Source organism: Salvelinus fontinalis, chromosome 9, assembly GCF_029448725.1.
Source record: "Salvelinus fontinalis isolate EN_2023a chromosome 9, ASM2944872v1, whole genome shotgun sequence".
NCBI lineage: Eukaryota > Metazoa > Chordata > Actinopteri > Salmoniformes > Salmonidae > Salvelinus > Salvelinus fontinalis.
Genome location: NC_074673.1, coordinates 76,713 through 83,862, shown reverse-complemented (window position 1 = coordinate 83,862; position 7,150 = coordinate 76,713). Strand labels below are relative to the sequence as shown.

General features: G+C 41.1%; 1 protein-coding gene and 1 pseudogene across 1 annotated transcript in view; one reads left to right on the top strand and one right to left on the bottom strand.

Annotated features, from left to right (window-relative positions):
- Positions 1-592: 592 nt before the first annotated feature.
- Positions 593-2,660, bottom strand: LOC129861758 (uncharacterized; annotated as a pseudogene).
- A 789-nt stretch (positions 2,661-3,449) lies between these two features.
- Positions 3,450-7,150, top strand: part of LOC129861852 (growth arrest-specific protein 2-like) — an 80,007-nt gene continuing 76,306 nt past the window's right edge. The window contains exon 1 of the mRNA XM_055932992.1: positions 3,450-3,729. The gene's annotated coding sequence lies outside the window, so the exon portion shown is untranslated. The remainder of the gene's footprint in view (positions 3,730-7,150) is intronic.

Below are 7,150 nucleotides of genomic sequence, written 5' to 3'. Positions count from 1 at the left end.
CTATCATACTACTATGACTGACCCTGTATAACAACACCTATCATACTACTATGACTGACCCTGTAAAACAACACATTACACTGCACCTATCTGGTGTATGTGACATGTTTTTTTTTACTTTTGACGACATTTCAAACAAACCCTGAGAAACAAACAGGAAACCAGAAACCGGAAACAGGAAACAAGACCAAATGTGCAATAGACTACATAAAGCAAATATGAAACGCGGCATGACTTATTGACATGGCAAGCCTGTGTAGTCTTGTTCAGTGCTATGAACTTGACCAGGGATGCTATGAGGGGAATAAACTCTATGTGGCCTGTGAGACAGCCTAATTGTTATTCAGTGTCACTCGAGTCAACAACCTGTCACGATGCTAGCCATACTAATAAAACAGAATAGATGGGGAAATAAATTGTCCTAAATTCACTGACAATGTCCTTTATTAGTTAGTTTCACAAGGATTTGTATTTCCACTGATTCAGTGTGATGCAATCAGCTACATTTCATGTTCAGTTAAAGATGGAATATAAATATATGAAAACAGCAACATAAATATTGCACAATATATTTAGATTTTAGATCCCCCCCCCCCCCCCGCAAAATGTGACAAATGTCTAGTGTTTGTAATTAGATTTCAAAAGGAGTGTGTTAGACGGGATCTCAAGATGCCTAGAAATTAAGAGATGATATAAAATAAAATGAATGTATTTTCACACATCAGAACATCTAGAAATCAACAAACTCAGGAATGATGATCATCGTAGCCCTCTTCCTCATCGTAGCCCTCTTCCTCATCATAGCCTCCTACCTCATCGTAGCCCCCTTCCTCATCATAGCCTCCTACCTCATCGTAGCCCCCTCCTCACCGTAGTCCCCTTCCTCATCGTAGCCCCTCTTCCTCAGGCTACGAATTTTCTCCCTCCAAACTGATCTGATAGTGAGTGAGATGAAATCTACAATAAGGGACACGAGTCTTTGTGTCTCCCAGGGGACTCATTTGGGAGGCGCACATCACATCCTCTCTCTGGTCTTCAGAGTCCAGGAAGTGGTTGACTGGGAAAACGTGTGATGCTCCCATCTGTCATTCCTGCTCGTTGAGATTTGTATTTAATTTACCAGCTCATTCTGGTGTTCAGTATCCTGGTCTTAGATGTGAACTAACAGATCTGGGACCAGGTTAGGTGTTCAATATCCTGGTCTTAGACGTGAACTAACAGATCTGGGACCAGATTAGGTGTTCAGTAGCCTGGTCTTAGACGTGAACTAACAGATCTGGGACCAGGTTAAGTGTTAATTATCCTGGTCTTAGATGTGAACTAACAGATCTGGGACCAGGTTAGGTGTTCAATATCCTGGTCTTAGACGTGAACTAACAGATCTGGGACCAGATTAGGTGTTCAGTAGCCTGGTCTTAGACGTGAACTAACAGATCTGGGACCAGGTTAGGTGTTCAGTATCCTGGTTTTAGACGTAAACTAACAGATCTGGGACCAGGTTAAGTGTTAATTATCCTGGTCTTAGAAGTGAACTAACAGATCTGGGACCAGGTTAGGTGTTCAATATCCTGGTCTTAGACGTGAACTAACAGATCTGGGACCAGATTAGGTGTTCAGTAGCCTGGTCTTAGACGTGAACTAACAGATCTGGGACCAGGTTAGGTGTTCAGTATCCTGGTTTTAGACGTAAACTAACAGATCTGGGACCAGGTTAAGTGTTAATTATCCTGGTCTTAGAAGTGAACTAACAGATCTGGGACCAGGTTAGGTGTTCAATATCCTGGTCTTAGATGTGAACTAACAGATCTGGGACCAGGTTAGGTGTTCATTCTTTACATTTGAACCCAATCTCCTTTATCCACGTCATACTCCAACTGTGACCCCCCCTTCAACATGTCACAGTAGGCCACCCTGAATTTTACAGACTGCAGACTTTACAGACTGCAGACTTTACAGACTGCTGGGAGAGGTTGATCAAAAGGGCGCATGGGGTAAACTGGTGTTGCTGCAACTAAACTCCTCCTGAAGCAATTGTTGTTGTTGTTGTTTTTCTTAAGACATGAGAGCAGCAGCAACAACCCCAGAGAAGTTTTCAAATCCACCCCGCGCTTTGTAAAATGGGAGTCCAAGAACTTCTCTGCTTGGCCCACCTTGGACCCGCAAGTATCTCTAGGGAGAGTAGGATGTCCAATATCTCCATCAAGTGTCATGCCCATCACGTCGGCATAAGGACTAGGAAATGATGTACTGCGTTTCAAACTAACGGCACTCAAGACTTGATTGGATTTCAATGAGCTCAGTACAATGAATTGTGGCATCTTTCGATTTCGCTCCAACCGTTCTGGAACTAGAAGTGTCGAAAAGCTTGGGACCGATGCGTTCTTTTGTAATCCCACGAGCAGCAAGAGTTGACACTGCTACCGGTCAGAGAACGTGATATCCGTTTTATTATCCTTGAACAATTGCTCGTAAGCTTTCGTTGGTTGCCTGTAGTTGTTTTTCCAATATCTCCACGATGGCTGTGTTTGAGTTGAACCTTGCGTGGAGGTGTTCGTACTGAGTCCATTGGAAGGCTCTGTCCTGGGATTGTTCCACTACTCGGTTTACGACAAGGCGAGTAGCTTCACGGTCCTCTACAAGTTCTTTAGAACAGCCTCCATGTGGCGCTATCGGCTCTTAGAATATCTGCACGTGAGGTTCCGGTGTCGTATTCACATTTTTTGTCTTTGGAAATGTTAAAATGTTGTTTGAAATTATTTTAAAGTTTGTTCTCAAAAGTTTTGTGTTTTAACAACTTGTGTAACAATTTGTCCTCGTTCTCTCTTTTTTCCGCCACAAATTGGGTTGTAACTAGTTAACACAGCCACAAAGTCTTAAACCCCGCCTATTTCCACAATTTATCTTCAGAAATTTTGCATTTAAATCTAACCTTAACCCCACTGCTAACCTTGTGCATAACAAAAAGCACATTTTTGTTGTAATGAATTGTTAGGATTTAGTGTCAGACTTTGTGGCTGTGGTAATTAGTGGACACCCACAAGGTGGTGTTCTGGAGTGAACTTTCGGTTATGGGGGAACGCGTCACAGTCACTTCAAAATAAAAGCTATTACATTCAAAATAAAAGTTATGTAAATCATACAACCTGCCCGATATAATAGAATAAAGCACATGTATTGTCCTTCGAGAATAAAATTATTTCCCCATGTGAGTTTTCACTTTAAAAATTGTTATTACTGAATATGTGTGTAGATTGTAGACGAACAAATCTAGTCCAATCTAAATCTAGTCACTTGTATTGTGTAACTTTCAGTGTATTGACTCGAGCAATTGCAATAATTAAAACTACACAATGCCTGGGCCAATTTAATAGACTTCCTCTTAAACATCCATCTATTTGCAATCTTGCGCACGAACCAGTTTCTCTAATGTCAGATTGGAGACAGGAGTGTAGGGGGAGAGAGAGGGGGAGAGAGAGGAAGAACGCAGCATAACATTCCCACCCAGTCCAGCATGACTGATCATAAACTTCCCTTCTATCGGCGGTGCAGCAGCGACTTGGGTACAGGTTTTTTGAGAGACAGATATATGCATTGCCTGATCCTACCCACTGTTTTCAGCGACAGACCGTAGGGTAGGCTAGAAAAGCATGAATATAGAACGCACTGAGGAGCAAAGAGACGGAACGAGAGGACGGTAACGGTCCGGATAGAAGAGTTGCTTTGACGAGGGTGAGTGGAAGACGCATAGGACTGTTGATTAATTGCATACCATTCATTGATGCTCCAGCATACCGTTTTATTTGTGTGTGTTATTTTAATACGTGCGTTTACCATTCATCCCCAAATATATTATCGCATTTTGCTGTAAACTTATTAAATATTTAGAATAATAATAGTTAGAATAAACGATAATACACTTACTTTTTTCAACAATACATCTATTGTGATTTCTATTTCTTTATTAAACTTCAGAGTTTAGGAAAAACCCTATTGAGTATAGCCTACTATAACCATGGCTTCACACAGTAGTCTTATGCCCAATGTTGGTAGGATAAGTATTCTTCTTCAATATAGCTTACAGTGGACAGTGTCAAAATGCATAAACAAATAAACTCAATATGCAAATATTTTGGCAGATTATTCAAAAATATTCCTTCAGAGTAGTTGACTAGAATCCTTCTCTTTGTATTTTTTTTTAAACAAAAGACCCAGTAAGCATTTCTCTGCCACCAAGCTGCCTGTGTGCGGAGTCAGTTAGTCAGTCCACTTGTTTTGCAGAAGAACCTATAACTCAGCTGCTGCTGCAACTTTTAATGAACCTCATATGAATAACTTCCGATGCTTTTTTATTTTATCACACAGAATAGCTGTTGTTGTTTTCTTATCTAATTGTAAGTTTTCATCAAATGTCAGACATTTCATATTTTCAGTGTGTGTGTCTGTGTCTGTGTGAGCGTGTGTGTGAGCGTGTGTGTGTGAGCGTGTGTGAGTGTGCGTGTGTGTGTGAGCATGTGTGTGAGCGTGTGTGTGAGCGTGTGCGTGTGAGCGTGAGCGTGTGTGTGTGAGCGTGTGTGTGTGAGCGTGTGTGTGTGAGCGTGTGTGTTTGAGCGTGTGTGTGTGAGCAAGCGTGTGAGCGTGTGTGTTTGTGCGTGTGTGTGTGAGCGTGTGTGTTTGAGCGTGAGCGTGTGTGTGTGAGCGTATGTGTGAGCGTGTGTGTGTGAGCGTGTGTGTGTGAGCAAGCGTGTGAGCGTGTGTGTGTGTGAGCGTGTGTGTGTGTGTGAGCGTGTGTGTTTGAGCGTAAGCGTGTGAGCGTGTGTGTGTGAGCGTGTGTGTGAGCGTGTGTGTGTGAGCGTGTGTGTGTGTGAGCGTGTGTGTGTGTGTGTGAGCGTGTGTGTTTCAATGCCGTTTTAAAATGGCTGAACTAGCTGTGTAGTTGTTGTGGTTGGTTCGTTTTATGAGTGGCAGGAATATAAACTGTAAATGAGGAGACAGCTTTGAAAAGTTATTACAGTTGTAAAAATGAAAATGCATAATGACATTAACACATGCACTGACATAAACGAGACCAACATTGTTTAATTGCATTTTCAGACGCTCACAAACCCTTTTCAGACACTCACAAACCCTTTTCAGACGCTCACAAACCCTTTTCAGACGCTCACAAACCCTTTTCAGACGCTCACAAACCATTTTCAGACCCTCACAAACCATTTTCAGACGCTCACAAACCATTTTCTGAAGTTCACAAACCATTTTCTGAAGTTCACAAACCATTTTCAGAAGCTCACAAACCATTTTCAGAAGCTCCTTTTTGCCAGCGTGAACTAAGTGGGCATACTTCAATAATAAAGGCACTGTACATGTTTTAAAGAAGCTAAATCTGCTTGAACTTGTCATTTCTGTATTTTATATATGCCTAAAATTTGTATTCCTTTTATCGATTGAAAACAAAAACAAATGTTTTGTCCTAGTTTATACAATTATAATTTTAAAAGGAATAATATCATGAGTTTATTCAGTCCTTTGGAATGAGTATAATGGTATTATCCATAGACTGAATGAGTATAATGGTATTATCCATAGACTGAATGAATATAATGTGTATTATCCATAGACTGAATGAATATAATGTGTATTATCCATAGACTGAATGTTTATAATGTGTATTATCCAAGGCCTCAGCCACCTACACTGATACCCTGACGTCCATTAAGATTTGTCTGGGTCCAGCCCAGGACAGGAACACCCAGAATGCTATTTGGTTTCCGAAATAATCCTCTATGATCACATTACTGGATCTGTGTTATGAGATGCCTAACTTGTGCCATGATGCAATTTCTATGGCTGATGCTGTATGCAACTTCTTTTGCAGAGAACTGTCTACATTTCATTCACACGCACGCACACACACGCACACTCACACACGCACACACACACACACACACCCTGATCTCTCTCTCTCACACACACACACACACACACAGTCACACACACACACACACACACACACACACACACACACACACACACACACACACACACACACACACACACACACACACACACACACACACACACACTCACTCAATGGTATGCTGTGTTTATAAGGATATTATAAAAGGAACAACATTCTTAGAATGTGCAGAAACATATTTCACAGTTTTCATGATTATGAATTTATTTATTTTCTACGTATTTATTTATTTTCTATACAGCCAATGTCAGAACACTGTTACAGCACTACATTCAATTATAACATTATGATGACACGCTGGATATTATAATGCGTAATAATAATAATAATAAAATCCAGTAGCGTTTGAGTCAGTGTTTGTCTAGAGCAGAATACCCAGCCTGGTCTCATAGACTAGACGTAACATAGTAAACGTAAATCTGAGGACAGTCCAATTAGTATGATATGTTACATTTGGTATGGTTACATAAGACAGAAGGTAGAGAGAGAGTTGAGAGAGAGAATAGAGACAGCAGTTAGAGAATGAGGTTAGAGATTGGAGAGATAGCGAGAAAGGGCTGAGAGGTTAGAGAGAGAGAGATTGGATAGAGAGGTTAGAAAGAGAGAGGTTAGAGATATTTGATAGAGAGAAAGGGCTGAGAGGTTAGAGAGAGAGAGATTAGAGAGATTGGATAGAGAGATAGAGAGAAAGGGCTGAGAGGTTAGAGACAGAGGTTAGATATATTAGAGAGAGTTTAGAGACAGGTTCGAGAGACAGAAATTAGAGAGAGGTTAGAGAGATAGAGGTTAAAGTGAGCTGTTAGAGAGACGGTGAATACAGAGAGATATTAGAGAGGTTAGAGAGATTAGAGAGACAGTGAGATTAAATAGAGGGGTTAGAGAGACAGAGATTAGAAAGAGAGGTTAGAGAGACAGAGATTAGAAAGAGAGGTTTGAGAGAGGGAGATTAGAAAGAGAGATTAGAGAGAGAGAGGCTTGTGTTTTCTTTATTTTTGTGTAAATGTTGTATTTGGTGATGCTACTGGCAAACCGGTTATTTGGTGGAATGTGATTGTGCCAGACCAGGGCATGGTTTTGACCCTATCTTACATTACAAGGCTACTTCCGACCGTTCTACGACAGATGCCGGCAGCTGACGCTGTCATAGTCAATGTGGGGTCAAACGACAGCAGGAGG